This window comes from Mesitornis unicolor, unplaced genomic scaffold (genome assembly GCF_000695765.1).
Source record: "Mesitornis unicolor isolate BGI_N332 unplaced genomic scaffold, ASM69576v1 scaffold18, whole genome shotgun sequence".
In the NCBI taxonomy this organism is placed as follows: Eukaryota; Metazoa; Chordata; class Aves; order Mesitornithiformes; family Mesitornithidae; genus Mesitornis; species Mesitornis unicolor.
Genome location: NW_010202289.1, coordinates 25271 through 33877, shown reverse-complemented (window position 1 = coordinate 33877; position 8607 = coordinate 25271).

Sequence of the window (8607 nt, the reverse complement as noted above, 5' to 3'; positions counted from 1 at the left end):
TCATGGTTTTGCTCACAGATTGATTTGGTTTTTGCCTTGAAGTTTATTTTCCTTCTTAAGTACACATTTTGACTTCCCTTCTCCAAAGACACTTTTTGTTTTCTGCACAGCAACTTCACTTGAGCATTGGAATTTGAGACTCTTTCAAGATAAATTAGTTTACATGCACTTGAATTTCCTTTAGTGAAGGAGAGACTGATTTGCTGTGCCACTTTCCATGGCAAAAAGCAGGATGTGCATCCAGTCTTCCCAGTGAGTTCTTGGCTGTTATCTTGACTGGACAGGTAGTCCTCACTGTATCAATGGTCTCCTAAGGTTTGGAGGTTAAGGCCTTGCTCTCAGTATTTGCTTTGCCTTTGTTCTATACAGATATGTGAATAATCAGGATTTTAATGGGTTTAGTGTACATGAGGACTGTGAAATTTTATACTGTCCTTACCTGTGTGCTGGCCAAATGGGCCCTCAGGAACATCACTTTGAATTCACCTTTCTCAGGACACGAAAGCAGCAAGCTAACTTGCGGGCACTGAAGTTCTTTACTGTGCCTAGTACAAGTAGTTTGTCCTTCTGTTAGCTCTGGTCAATAGTAATGCTCTGTCAAGCAGAGTTTTTAAGGTCTTGATACTGCTACATTTTGTCTGGTTCCTACTTTTGTAGGTATAGGATGTGATAAACTTCACCTAATGTATGCAGAAACACCAACTACAGGGGACTCCACGTAGAGAGAGTACTATATTGGAGTGGGGAAACACCAGCACCCAGTTCAACTCTGTTCTGTCCGAGCGCTCCATCAGTGTATACTGAGGCTGTGCTAAAGCGCTTGAAGCTGATGCATAAAAGCAAGCAGGGACAGGGAGGATATGGTAAGAATGCTTCATATGGTTTTACCTTATGCAGTCCTTCATTTACTCTCTTCCTGGTATTATTGATTTATTTTGTAGGTAGAAATTGCTGCAGCATGCAGGGATGCAGCTGCATCTCTGTCAGGCTCTATAAGAAAATAATGACTTGCTATCCCCAAATCAAAGACTCCAAACTGCCACTGATCAAAGAACATTAAGATATTCCTGTTGATCAGGAACCCAACTGTCAGGCTTAGAGTTAACACTTTCAGATAAACACAAATCACAATAAGAAGCCCAACACACACTGAGGTATCTTGCAACCCATGTAAGCCTTACTCAGGAGCAAGTCTGCTGGAGTGAACGTTGGTGGTTCAGCTTCGTGTTATTTTTTTCCCTTCTGTTTTCACAAAAGGGACCGAGGAGGTGACCATAATATCAGATGATTAAAAAAACTGACTAAGTCAGCTAGAGTCTCCTGCTGAGTTGTGTTGTAGGAATTTGGATTACGTTGAATATTGTTATCTGAACACTGAGGAGGGTTAGTCATGGATCAGAACCTCTTTGTGCAAGCCACAGACATGTACCTTCTGAGAGGAATGTCCATTGCCTTACAAGCAGGCCCCAGTTAATGCAGTATATTTTAGATTACTATGTATAGATGTAAATTCATTTTCTGCAAACTAAGTCAGGTAAATAGTGTAGTCAAACTAATTCTTCATTTAGCTCTCTCTTGGTTTAGTTTTTGAAGATTTAGGAGTCTTAGTGGGAAGAAAGCATTTCTACCTGTAATATCTGATTTTATTTATCAGAGCTGTTACTTAGCCTGTTAATTTGAAGTGGTATAAAATGGTTCATTGAGAAAAAGCAATATAACTGGAGGAGACCTGGAGTGGAGCATCTCCCTTATGCAGAAAGGCTGAGGGAGCTGGGTCTCTTTAGTTTGCAGAAGAGGAGACTGAGGGGAGACCTCATTCATGTTTATAAATATTTAAAGGGTGAGAGTCACGAGGATGGAGCCAGGCTCTTCTCGGTGACAAACAATGACAAGACAAGGGGTAACGGACACAAACTGGAACACAGGAGGTTCCACTGAAATTGGAGAAGAAACTTCTTCTCAGTGAGGGTGACAGAGCCCTGGACCAGGCTGCCCAGAGAGGCTGGGGAGTCTCCTTCTCTGCAGACATTCAAAACCCGCCTGGACGCCTTCCTGTGTAACCTCATCTGGGTGTTCCTGCTCTGGCAGGGGGATTGGACTGGATGATCTTTTGAGGTCCCTTCCAATCCCTAACGTTCTGGGATTCTGTGTTCTGTGACTACTGAAAAGATGCCTCTTTTAGTAAGAGGTCATTCTGAACTTTTGACTGAAAGTCAGGGCTTGTTCTTGACCTTGTGATTTCTGGTTCCTGGACTGATGGTGATCAAGAATATTAAAACCAGAGCTATAGAGAAGTACCAATTTTCACGTAATATGAAAACTGATAGCTTTGCAAGTGTGTGAAAACTTGATCCAGTGCACAGTTGGCTCCTTCTGCCAGCCAACACTGCTATTTGTGGTGTGAATGACTGAACTTCTCCCTCTGGGCAAAACACTGAATTTGTTCAAGCGCAAATATGTCTTTTCATGATGAAATTTTATCCCCCTTCTATCAAAAGCAGCTTTTTATACAGAAATGTGGTTTTCCCACTGTTTTTCTAGTCAAGAATTTTGGTGTAGAAACAGTGATGTGGTCTTATGGGAATCGCATACCAGCTAAAGCAATTCCAGTCGCCGTTCTCTAAGGAGCATTTCCACCCCTCCACACAGCCCCACTTAAACTTTTCCAGGTTAGCAGGAAGTCAGTAAGACAGAATTAATGGAGGCAAAATTACAGGAATGTGTACAAGATTAACTTACTTTTATTTCCTTTTTTTAACAGGCAATCAAATGTCTCCTAATATGAATATAAAGTATATAACAGGATGAAAAGCCCAAGACTGTCTAAGAAAGCGATTTGAAGGTGAAAGACAATATTAGTATTACTACAGTGATATTATAATATTACTAGTACTGTCATCTTACAGTCAGAATTATATGCAGCACAGGTAGGGTCACTAAAGAGTAAACCATGAATGTTTCATAACACTCACAAAAATACCACAAATTCACCTGCGTAAATAACATCTTTCCTGAAAAGAAACTTTTAACTGAAAGAGGTAAGTTTGAGCTTTCTCATCTTTTCCCTCAGTATGTGAAACATGGGAATTTCTTATTTAGGGTTACTGAGTGTGTAAAGAGATGTACACACAAATCAGTGAGTGCGAGTTCTTGGGGTTGGGTTTTAACTTCTTGAGCTTTTTATGATGGAGGGTTCATTCTGTATATGTCATTTCTGATGGCTGATTAGGTTTGGTAATCAGAAAAGCTTGACTCATGCTACTTAAAATTAACGTTGGTACTTGTCACTAAACAAAATCTTAGAATGGAGAAATCAAGTGAACTATCTACTCCCTGCCGACTGAATTTGCAGAGCTATCTGTCTGAAATGTCCCTTCTCTCCAGAGATGAGGCTTGAATAGCCTGGATAGAGCTTCAATACATCAGAGTGCAAAGATGTAAGTGTTGTTATTTACATGACTGATTAAACATTTGGAAGTGGATGTATGAGTTGAAAGAGAATCTTTAGTAGGAACCTTGATGTAGGTGCGGAAAAGAATTTACATCTTTTGGTCACACTTTACTTAGGTTTCGTTGTTGATATTTTACTACAGGTTGATATTAAGGTGAATTTTTGTAGCTAGTAAACCTAACAGTAGGTCAGTAAGTTGCTTATGAGATGAAGCCATCTAACATCTTGTCATACCGTCCTATGGCACGGTTGTTTGGATAGATCACAATACATCTCCCAAGGATTTATAAAACTTTCAGAAATCGGACTTTAATGTGTAGGTGTAGTATTACTGCTAAGAAACAGTGTGATTTGCAGGCCTTTTATGGTTTAAAAGTGGCCTGGGAATGGTGACAGCAGACTGTACCTAGTAAAAGCTTAGACAGGAACAATGAAAAGGTAAATAACTTGTGCAGTCCAGAAATATCCTCACCCAACTCTCCAGAAGGGGCTTGCCACTCGGTTAGCCTGCTGTAAACCTGCATTGTAACTGCTTCCTGTGACTTCTGTAGAAGGGCTGACTAGCAGCCATGGCACTCCACAGGCACGTAACAAGAAATAAGAAATTAGTCCCCACTTGCTCTGCAATGCAGGACCAAAATCCCTTGTGTGATTAAATCCAGTTCCTTGTTAGGGGAACTTGTGGCCTATAATACCATTCATAAATCTACCAGGCTTCATCTTTAAACTAATTAGGTTACTTGTTCTACTGGGAGTTTGCCTCAAAACATGACTTTCTTATGTTGAAACTGTGCTCTAATTTACTGTCCTAGGAACAGGCCATAAAAATTGATGTAATCAGTAAGTGAAGACAGCCCTCTGAAGAGTCACTTTTGTTATCTGCTGTTTCTATTTGAGACAGTTTCTTGTAACTTAGGTTGCCTTGTTCTTTGCTTTGCGTAGTAATAATGCTATCTTTATTTTGAAATAGTTCATTCTATTTCTATGAACAATCTAAATAATGAGTCAGCTCTTGCATGCTGTAGTTAATTAAAAGCACAGCTGGCTCAGCTTTTATGCATCCAGAGCAATTAGCTCAGGCTGACTCTCTTGGATTGATTTTTCCTGTACCTTCTGTTTAAATTGCTGGTTTGCAGTAGTGATGTGTACATCTTGTAGAAGCTTTTCTGCTACTGTATAAACACTAAAATTCCTTTTGGTTATACATGCAATTGTAATACTATTGAAATAGAAACTTGTAAAAATTTTACTCGCATCCTTTTGTCGCAGGCCTCATTCTGCTATCTTGACTTGTCCAAGTAAATGTTATTCATTTGATTGAGGAACACCACTGGCTGAGGTGCTCATGGTAGCCTACACATGGTACACTACGCTAGCTCAGTGTAGTCTTTGGCTTTTTCACTTCACTTCACTCCTGAAGTGAGTGCCAAACACTCCAGGTTTTTCTAGCTCTCCTTCCTCATTCTTGCATGCTTACAACTGCTCCTGTAACTCTGGGGAAAACTGTTGTCCTCATTGCTTAGCGCCTGTCTGACCTTCAAGTCTACAAAATACCGCAGTGGTTCAGTAGTTTAAAAGTCACGGGAGTCAGCACTTCCATTCCTGCCTGTGCAGCTGTGCCACATACATCAGCGTGCCTAGTAAATCGTGCTGCCTTGTCTGTAGAAATTAGCCATATATTGACAAGCTGCAGATACAAATATATGTGTAATGTAAGGTGGATTCAACGGATCTGAGAATAAAGAACTCAGTGGCAGTCTGTGTTTACTGCAGATTTCATCACTGTTACTAAAAAAGCTAGCTTTTATCCTCCCATTTTTTCTGAGAGTTTTCTTTTTCCCCATTATTTGCTGCTGGGAACTCTATAATTCATAGAACAGATGACTGCATGTATTGATTGAAGTTAATGCCAGTAGAAAAAAAAGACTTTCGGGAAAGGTACTGTGTTTACTGCAGATTTCATCACTGTTACTGAAAAAGCTAGCTTTTATCCTCCCATTTTTTCTGAGAGAGTTTTCTTTTTCCCATTATTTGCTGCTGGGAACTCCATAATTCATAGAACAGGTGACTGCATGTATTGATTGAAGTTAATGCCAATAGAAAAAAAAAAAGACTCTTTCAGGAAAGGTAAGAGGAAAAAAAGCACTTATTGTAGAGTTAAATTACCTTTAAAAAAAATAAATGCACAATCTGCCCTTGCACTACTCTTGATGCTAAAGAGAAATAAACCTACAGACATTTTAGTGAACTACATAAAATGCTATCTCTTACTTTTCCCTTTGACATCAGTAGCTTTCTACTAGTTTCAGATGAGCCTTCTGTAGACACTGTACTTTTGTTTCTAAACTTAGTTGTTTTCTGGACTCTCCTAAATGAGAATTTGTTACATTCAAAAGCGATTGTACATCTTGGGCTCAAAAAGCCTATAAATTAGAGCCACGTAAGTATAACTTGATTTATGCCAGTTTTCTCTGTCCCTCAGGCTATTATCTTGTGACCTGACACAAGATACTTCTGTATGACCGCAAGTCCTAACACTGATAAGACAAAGCGAATATGAAGGCACTGCAGTTACCTGTTCTTGACCTGTTATTGAGGCTGCATCCTCCCCACCAGCACTCCTAACAGCCACATATTTTGCTGAGGCTTCCCCTTGCTTCACCACAGAAAATGGTTGGGACCACTCTGTGCCACTTGCTTGTCTGTCTTGAGAGGGGAGCTGAGCAATGGGTATCCTGTAGTGTGGCCAAGAGGAAACCTGATGTGCTCCACCTTTGAGGGAAATGGAAAAATGCTGTGGTTGCTGCTGCCGTTCTGTGTCAGGTGGGGACGCTACCAACTGCGTCGTTGTGGTGCTCAGTAGGTGCGAGTGGCTCGAGTTGGGAGGTTTGAGCTCGACCAGAGCCTGTATCTTCCTTTCCTTTCATCACACAGTTGACTTTCTAGAACTGCTTCAGACGCTCCTCAATCTTCTCAATATAAGCTAGTTTTTAACATTTTATTAGGGAGGACATGCTGCCTCTGACATAGCAGTGGAATAGGCATAAAGGATACAGAAATCCATTTATGATCTCAGAAATCCCCAACTGATGTGCTCAAAATAACTTGCATCTCTTCTGTCTTGCATAAGTGAAACCATTCACGACCCATATATTATGGAAGTATAACAGTTAAATTATAGACTTAAGTGAGCCGATTCATAGATAATTTCCCTTTTTATTATTATAATTTTGCTTGAATTATCTTTGGGATTTGGGGAATCCTGTGAAACAGAGGTGAATGATTTGATGTTTAATAGTTTATTAACATTTTCAGTGAGAAATCTACTTGCCATTCTCATGCTTTGAGTTTATTTTCATGTTTGTGATATGAAGTTAGTTTATCATTGGAAGAATATGAAAAAACCTGAATAAATGACACGTTCTGTGATTCTAGTGCTGGGCTGCTTTCCGTAAGGATTTTCCTTTTTTATAGTTCAGTGGAGATTTTGCAGATGAAAACCTTTTGCATCTTTGTGCTTGTCTCAAGCAATACATATCAGCTCTCAGCATGCTTCCCTGCTATGTTTCTCTAGGTCAGACACTACTTTAAGGACACATGCTGTGCAGGAAGATGAACTGGTATGGGGTTGAGGTATTTGAGAGTGAGAAGCAATCAGATATTTCACAGAATCCCAGAACATTAGGGACTGGAAGGGACCTCAAAAGCTCATCCAGTCCAATCCCCCTGCCGGAGCAGGAACACCCAGATGAGGTTACACAGGAAGGCGTCCAGGCGGGTTTTGAATGTCTGCAGAGAAGGAGACTCCACAACCTCTCTGGGCAGCCTGGGCCATGCTCTGTCACCCTCACTGAGAAGAAGTTTCTTCTCCAATTGAAGTGGAACCTCCTGTGTTCCAGTTTGTGTCCGTTACCCCTTGTCCTATCATTGTTTGTCACCGAGAAGAGCCTGGCTCCATCCTCGTGACACTCACCCTTTAAATATTTCTAAACATGAATGAGGTCACCCCTCAGTCTCCTCTTCTGCAAACTAAAGAGACCCAGCTCCCTCAGCTGCTCCTCATAAGGAAGATGCTCCACTCCCTCCATCATCTTTGTAGCCCTACGCTGGACTCTCTCCAGCAGTTCCTGTCCTTCTTGAACTGAGGCTATTTCAAAGATATTGTGCCAGGTCTTGAGAGAGTACAACTGGACAGCTTCATCGGATGGACTTCCAGGGATAGGGGGAACAGCTGAATGTGTTGGTATTAGACCACTTATAGACTTGCTTCCGAATCTTAGTTGTAAGGCTGGCTTTTCTCCTAAATCTTTAGTGAAGCTGTCTGATCAGCTGTATTACTTGTAGGGATTTTTATTAATAGAAATTCTGGAAAGATTTTTGGTCTCTTGTGTCATGACGTAAAGAACTGTCACCACAACGTAAAATGAAAAGTAGGCTTTTTAAAAAAAAAATAAAAAATTCACCACACAAAAATCAAATGGTTCTGAAGTTAAAATACAAGTAGACCCAGATAAGTACAAAGAAGCATAAATTTTGTTGCATCGAGCATTCTGTTCTGAAGGGGAGTTGTGAATTCAGCTTTGTCAGAGGGGTGGTTGTGCCCTTACAGGAATGAAGGGGCATGAGCTGTGGATTGAAGGGCACGGGGATTTCTTTTTCTTGCAGGATTGTCTCAAGCTCTCCAGCTCTCTGGTTGTCAGAGTTGGAGGCTGTGTTTGACCACTCTGCACACAGCTCTGACTGCTCTGGAGTAATGTTCCTGGAGCTGATTCCTCCACTGACATGGAAGCAGCTGTGCAAGAATAAAGCTGTATTTGGGTGTGCTTCTTCCTGGGCCGGCTTGGAGAGATTATTTTCCAGCACAATCCATCTGCTTGTTACTCTTCCTTACCGGAGGCAATTTTCCTCTTAGGTGTGTTGGCATGTGCATCTATCTAGTTGAAGCTGCTTTCTAACACAAATCACTCAGAATAATCTACATTGTTTTTAGCGTAGCGGATTTTTAAACTGATCATTGTGTCAGGAGAACATTACAGTATGTTTATACGTTGTGTCATTCTGCAGCAAAAGCAAGGGATGGGGCGAGCAGCTGAGGAAGGTATTTGGATTAAAAATGTGTTTCAATGGTCCAGACAGAACACTCTGTGCTCAGAGCA